This window comes from Nannospalax galili, unplaced genomic scaffold (genome assembly GCF_000622305.1).
Source record: "Nannospalax galili isolate Female #2095 unplaced genomic scaffold, S.galili_v1.0 scaffold1523, whole genome shotgun sequence".
Taxonomy (NCBI): Eukaryota; Metazoa; Chordata; class Mammalia; order Rodentia; family Spalacidae; genus Nannospalax; species Nannospalax galili.
Window position 1 is genome coordinate 233,466 of NW_008349186.1, and position 7,837 is coordinate 241,302.

Here is a 7,837-nt window from a genome sequence, read left to right on the forward strand (position 1 = left end):
CGCACATCATTAATTTGACATCATATCAAAATTAGAACCCATAACAATGACACCAATGTATATCAAGTGAAATTTTCTTTAGTAGTAACAAACTGAACCAGCCCCACAGCCTCTGTATTAAACAGAAATGTAAAGGACATGCTTATGAATTAGATCATGATTATCATGGAAGATAGTGCAAATGTCCACTGCTAGAACATAGACCCTGGATGGAGATTGGCATCCTGTCTATTTCCTTTCCTAGCAGATTCCTAGATTAAACCTTTTGTAAAGAATCTCTTCAAACCTAGTCCTCAGTGCCCTCACTTATGATTGAAATGTGCAGAATCTTCTGGGTTCCAGATCCTGTTTGTAGTCAATGTGTCTCAGTTCTCTTGACAAGAGGCACTGATGTTATTCACAACTTCCATCGATCATGTTAATAACTCTTGCAGGGTACTGTGCTCTTCTCCTCCGTCATGCATGCCTCTTTAGGAACACACTGATGGACACCTAAGTTCAGTGAAGAGTGTGCCCCAAACCAGAAGCCATTCTGACCTCCAGGAGTCCACAGTCTACAACTAACTTGCATAGTAGAGGGCCAGCAGGCAAATGTGATGCAGGGCATCTGAAATGCAGTTAGTGTCACCTGAGATGTGTTCTAAGTATAAAATATACACAGGACTTTGAGGATAAAAAAGGATGTAAGCTACAGCATTAACAAGTTTTATATTAGTTATATTTTGAAACAATAATATTCAGAATGTGCTTAAAAAGACCGAAAGTTAAATTTTCCTGGCTGGGCATGGTGGTGTAGACCTTTAATCTCAGCACTCGGGAAGCAGAGGAAGGCGGATCTCTGTGAGATCTAGGCCAGTCTGGTCTGCATAGTGAGTTCTTGGCCAGCTGGGGCTACAAGGAGACTCTACCTCAAAAGAAACAAAAAAATTAAGTGTTCTTGTATCTTTTTACTAATATGGCTACAAAAGAATTTAAATTTATGTACATGGTTCACCTTGCACTAACCAGCTGAGGCCAATGGAGGAGGGAGACAAGTGTGACAGCAGGGTAGGATGATCCCAAAGCTGGTAGAAACAAAGCTTTACAGAAACAACCCAGAGATCGGGCACAGCGGGACAAAGAGGTGCAGTGAGGCTACAGGGCACTTGAGATTCATGCTGCAGCAGATTCTTTATCTATCTATCTATCTATCTATCTATCTATCTATCTATCTATCTATCATCTATCTATCTATTTTATGCGTATGTATATGTGATTGTTAAAATTAAACATAAACACAGGAGCCCACAGTAGCTAGAAGAGGGCATCAGATCCCTTGGAACTGGAGTTCATCACTATGTGGGTTGTGGACAAAACCTGGATCCTCTGCCAGAGCAGTAAGCACTCTCCAAACCTAAGTCAACAGATTGTAGTAAGTCTTGCCACATACATACAAAAGCATAGGTAACTAGCTTCAGAACAGTGGATGTCTTAACTTGACTCACTAGGGTATACTCTTTACTATCTAAAAGTATACCGTAACAGCATGTTGATGATCTTGAATATACAGAATAAAACAGACTTACAAAGCAAATAAACCAATGAATAAAGAGGAGCAACAGAGCTCTAAAGGAGCGTGCATAGAAGATGAAGCCCGTTCAGTCCCGTTGGAAAGGCAAGGGAGGGAAATGATTCTAAGAGAAGCCCAGAAGCCAGAGATGAGCAAGATCAACCCAAACTAGGCTAAATTCATCACATTAGTCTTGATAACCCTAGGCCAACAAAACGCCTATTTTTGGTATCGTTTTCTCATTTTAGACTATTAAAATATGGAATACACAGAAAATAATTTTTAGTCATTTGTTCATTTCATATTCACCAAACACTTCAGATGAGCCCACCACAATGCAAAAGCAGCCAGAGAGGTATTTAAGAACCTGGACTTCCACAGACATCTCTATGCAAATCTGCAGAGTAGATCCTTCGTATCTCAACACTTAAAAACATACTAAATATAGCTGTTTTTCTCTGTTCTAGAGCCATAAGTTCTTTTACATTTTTAAATAAGGTCTCTCTGTGCAGTCTGTAGTGACTGGAACTCATTATGTTGTCCAGGTTTGCTTAAAATTCATGGCAATCTTCCTGCCGCAGCCTCCTAAGTAGTAGGATTGAATGTATGAGCCACTATGCTTGGCTGTTTTTATTTATTTATTTAGCTTCATTTTTATTGTAGAATTAAAAAGATACAAAATTAGAATTTTAATCAATATCTGGCAAATGATATGGTAAATGACATAAATGCAAAATACCTTTTACTTCCTAGTCCAGTCCTATCTCAAGCATCAAGCATTTTCCATGAATATAAATAAAAATAAGAAAATTAAAAGAACAAAAGAATTAACTAGGATTTGTTGTTGGATGATAGTTTTTAATGAGACTTAAAAAGCAGACTTCACAGCTGGAAGTCCTATTTTCCTCCTGCTGAAGAAAGCTGGCTGCTGCTGCTTGCAAACATGCTAATGAGAGCAGCTTGCAATGGTGGAGCACACAATTAAATCCTTCATTATGCAACACGTGCCACCATTGTGTTTGTATGTCTGAACAATTACCAGGACCACAGAGCACCACACCCGCTCCTCCTCTTAACTCACATGGAGGCTTTTTGTTTCCTTTTCCACCTTCTGTGTAAATGACCCATTTATTGAGCTGTAGAGACTTGAAAATAGCTTCTCTGATAGAAACAAAAATGGCATTCTTCTCCCCTACTAATAGAATTATGTATGTCTTTTTAATTGCATTTTGATCCATGGAACTCAAAAACTAGGACTAGGCTGCTAACACTGGGAAAGGTTTGGTAAGAAAAGAAATCGGTGCCTCCAGAACGAGCGGCAGGCAGTAGAGACGCACCCTACTCTAAAGATGCATTCAAGTTTGTTTTAATAATTCATAAAACACACAACATCATAAATGCACAAAGAAGTAAAATTTAGCCCAGAGAAATGAACTGAGATGGAAATATTGATCTATAATATTTTTAATGAATGCAATAACAAGGTGTGCCCTCCAAAGAAACAGTAACAAATAAAATCCTCACAGCACAGCAAAGCTCTGCTTGCTCACAGTCAACCCATTTGAGAACCAAAGCCTATACTGTGATATTCAGGCTTCAAATAAACACAGCAGGGAGAAAAATCACCAGGCAGTTAAAAGAAAAGATGGAGAGAGTCAAGAAGTCAGATATTAAATGCTTCTCTGTGGGAGAACTCTGTTAGCTAGAACAAAATGACTAAAAAATTTAAAGGGAACACAACCTCGTTTTAAGACACAGAGAAGACTGTCTTTTCTCCATTTGAAATAAATGAATGAAAAACCAAGAAATGGAAATTCAATCTCAAATAAAACCTGGGCAAAATCTGTCACCCCAATCACAGTATCCGTAAAGAGCTGCCACAGGCCTTGTGAGCTGCCAGCTGTCTTGGCTAGACTCCAGCTACCAGCTCAATGCAGGAGACTCTGCTGCTGCGAAATGATAGAAAAGATTGAATTCTGTGGTACCCCAGCACTGACCACAACCCTGAAGATGCTTCAGCCCTCCCCCTGACTCCCTGCAGCCTGCAGGGTCCAGTCCTAGGACTTAGGTAGGAAGAGCTGCCATCCCTGTTTCCCAGCCCCAACTGCCCAAGGTATTAACTACTACATTAAGAATTTAGAAGTCAGAAGGTTTCTCTAAAATAGACCTCATACTGAGTTACAAAACAAACTTCAACAAATACAAAAAATTGAAATAATTCCATGTATTCTATCAGATCACAATTCAATAAAGCTTAAAATCAACAGCAAAAGAAAAGAAAGTTTAGTAACTACATGAACTCATGGAGATTAAACAACACACAACACACACCTCAATGATGAATGGGTCAAAGACAAAATCAAGAGAGAAATGAAAGTATTTCTGAAACTAAAAGAAAATAACACAACAGAATAAAACCTTCCCTCTAAGAGGGAAGTTTACAGTTCTAAGTGCCTACATTATAAAATCAGAAAGAGCACAAAAAAATGACTTAATCGTACAAATCAAGCATCTGGAAAAACAAGAACCAACCAACATCAAACCCAGCAGACAAGAAGAAAGAATAAAAATCAGAGCAGAAATAAAAAAAAAATAGAAAAAATGAAAACAATACAAAGAAATAATGAACTGAAGAACTGGCCCTTTGTTAACATCATTCTAAATGGAGGAAAACTGGAAGCATTCCCATGAAAATCAGGAACCAAACAAGGCTGTCCACTACCCCCACTACTGCTAATACGGTGCTTGAAACTGGCTGGAGCAATAAGACAAGAGAAGGAAAATAAAGGGATAATAATCGGAAAAACGAGGTTAAGTTATCTCTTTTTGCAAATGATATGATGTTATATCTAAGAGGTGCCAAAAATTCCACAAGAAAACTGCTAGAGATGATTAACACTTTCAGTAAACTGGCAGGTTACAAGATCAGTCTACAAAAATCAGTAGCCTTTCGATATACCAATAATGAACAATCAGAGAAAAGATCAAGGAATCACTTCCATTCACAATAGCTTCAAAAAATGAATATCTAGGAATAAACTTAACCAAAGACATTAAAGATCTATACAATGAAGATTTTAAATCCTTGAAGAGACTGAGGAAGACATGAGGAAACAGAAAGACCTCCTATGCTCATGGACTGGTAGAGTTCAAAGTGTAGGAATGACCACCCTACTAAAAGCAACAAAAGCAATTTACAGCCTGAATGCAATTACAATCAAAATCCCCACGACTTTCTTCACAGAGAGAGGGAAAAAAAAAACTATTCTAAATCTCCTATGGAATTACAAGAGTCCAAATAATCAAAGCAAACCTGTGCACAAGGAGCCAGTGCTGGGGGTATTAACATTCCAGATTTCAAACAATAAGACAGAGCTACAGTCATTTAAAAAAATAAAAAACAAAAAACATGGTATTGGCATACTCACAAAAAAATATGTAAATCAGTGAAACAAAATAGACCCAAATGAGTGCATTCAATTTCAGTCACCTGCTATTTGACAAAAGTGCCAAGAACACACACTGGAGGAAAGGCATCATCTTCAAGAAAAAGTACAGAGAAAACTGTATTTCCATGTATAGAAGAATGAAATTAGACCATATCTATCACCCTCCACAGAAGTTAATCCCAAATGGATCAAAGACCTCAATGTGAAACCTGAAACTCTGAAATGGTTAGAAGAAAACACAGGCAACACCCTATAAGATATAGGTGCAGGAAAGAACTAAATTCAACTTCAGTCACTCAACAATTGAGAAACGGGAACTCATCAAACTAAAAAGCTTCTGTACAGCAAAGGAAACAATCATCCAGTGAAGAGAAAGCCCACACAGTGCGAAAAAAATCTTTATCAGTAGTATCCACAATATACAAAGAATTCAAAAAACAAGTAAGAAAACAAATAACACAATTAAATAAATGGATTATGGATTGAATAGAGAGATCTCAAAAGAAGAAATAAAAATAGCTAAGAAATACCTTTGAAGGTGTTTAACATCCTTAGTGATTAGGGAAATGCAAATTTTAACTACATAAGTATTTCATCTTATCCCAGTCAGAATGGCTAAGATAAAGAGACCAAATGACACCAGATGCTGGTGAGGAGGCAGGGGAAAAGGAATCCTCGTTCACTGTGGGTAGAATTGTAAACTTGTGCAACTACTGTGGAACTCCGTGGGGAGAAATCTTTAAAACTAAAAATAAGCCTACCATTATGATCCCATTACTATTCATAGACATACTGACAGAATCAAAGTACTCAACCACATCTAAACTCAGAATTAGCATAAAGTATTTTTAGTTAAGCCTCAAACTTTTTTTTCTCAATCTAAATTAGATTTAATACAAAATTAATATGAAGAGAAAGGGAAGGAATTTGGGTCAACGCCACAAATGTAGACTGTGTCATGGGAAGAGACGCATGTGTATACTATGGAAAGGGGTTTGTTAAACTAAATGTCTTGCTCAGTTCGTATTTATTATTCTGTACCAAGGCTCTGCTAGATCACATGGAGTAGGTGGATTATGCGTGTAAGAGAGTATATTAAAATATGTACTTAAAAGTTAGAAAACTTTTGGGAAAACTTCTAAGTTTGAGTCAGATCTATACATTAATAGTTGCAAGGTGCTGGTTAGCTTCTTTTATCTATGAGAAAATTGTCTTATCTATGAAAATAGCTATAAGTTCTCTCTGTCTCATAGGACTGTGATAAAAGAAAATGAATGGTCAAAAGTTCTTTTAAAATCTTAGTGTATATATGTGTGTGTTTGTGCATATGCCTGTGCATTCATACATGTGGGTCAGGGTGCTTATGTTCAGGCCAGAGGACAACTTGGAGAGGTGGGCTACCCCACAGGACTCAGGATGACCTAAAGAAGCTCTTAACACGGTTTCCAGTGCTTGGTCGTTCCCCAATCCTGTTTGTTATTATAACTTTAATTACAGTTAACTATTTGGTGGAATTAATTTTTAACTCCAGTCTTTCCAATATGCACATTTTAGTGTTTTAGAAAGGATAAGACTATGCATTATAGTAATTTTTGTAATAAGCAATGTACCCTCACATGAAAATTCTCAGAAACTAGGTAAGTCTCAGATTCAAAATATATGGTAAATTAAATGTGTAGCTTTTGGGTTTGCAGCTGAAACACCCCATGGTGTGCTGTAGAAATGAAAGCAGTATCCATAAAACCCTTGAGATATTTAGTGCGTAATAAGCAAGTTTGGTTAAAGTGTTCCTTCAAGCCAAAAATAATATATTGCCCAGTATTCATGTGTCTGCGTGCATAATTTCTTTGCACTACCAACACCTCTGCTCTTGTGAGATCTTGCCTTTCAAGTCGGGTCTTGCTAATCAGAAACATGTTTATGTATTTCTGGATTCTGTCCAACATTTTTTGGATTTTTTTTCTTGTTCTCCATGATAGCTCTCTATTTCAGGATTCTTAGAAGCACTGCCATGGAACCCTAACCCCCTTCCCTCCGCAGGCTCTCGCTGGAAAGCTATGACGAACCTGGAGAAACAGCCGTACTACGAAGAGCAGGACCGACTCAGCAAACAGCACCTGGAGAAGTACCCAGACTACAAGTACAAGCCCAGGCCAAAGCGCGCCTGCCTGGTGGACCGCAAGAAGGTGCGCATAGGGGAGTACAAGGCCGTCATGCGGAGCCGGCGGCAGGAAATGCGGCAGTACTTCAACGTCGGGTACGCACTTCCTCTCCCTGATTGTGGGGCACCAACTTCCTGTTGCCCATCATGGAACTTGCAACATGGCTGTGTGGTTGCAAAAGCACCTGCTGTCCATTGTTGGCCAAGATTATTCTGTCTCCAAACCTTTATGTAGTCCTAAATGCATGAGAGAGAGAGAGGGAGAGAGAGAAAGGGGGGGGAGAGAAAGAGAGAGAGACAGAGAGACAGAGCCAGAGTGAGAGACACAGACAGACACAGAGAGACAGACAGAGAGACAGGAGGGAGGGAGGGAGGGAGGAAGAGAGAAGGGAGAGGGGGGAGAGGGGGGAGAGAGGGGAGAGAGGACAGAGAGAGAAGAGAGAGAGGAGACAGAGAAGGGAGACAGGGAAAGAGGAGGGAGAGAGGAGAGAGAAAAACACTGCAAGCTCCTACCTCTCCTCTGAGTTTGGTTATTCCATTTGAAAACAGAATATCTTCAATAATAAATCTTGAAGTTTGCCGTTCCAAACTTACAAATATTACAGGTTCCTTCCCTCACTGGTAATGGTGTCTTCCAAAGCTTCACCATGATGAATTCTACAACAAAGAGCTTAGTAG

At 38.8% G+C, this 7,837-nt stretch overlaps 1 pseudogene; it reads left to right on the top strand.

The window, feature by feature from the left end:
* The window catches only part of LOC103744696, a 12,961-nt pseudogene extending 5,510 nt beyond the window's left edge, over positions 1-7,451 (top strand).
* Positions 7,452-7,837: the final 386 nt, after the last annotated feature.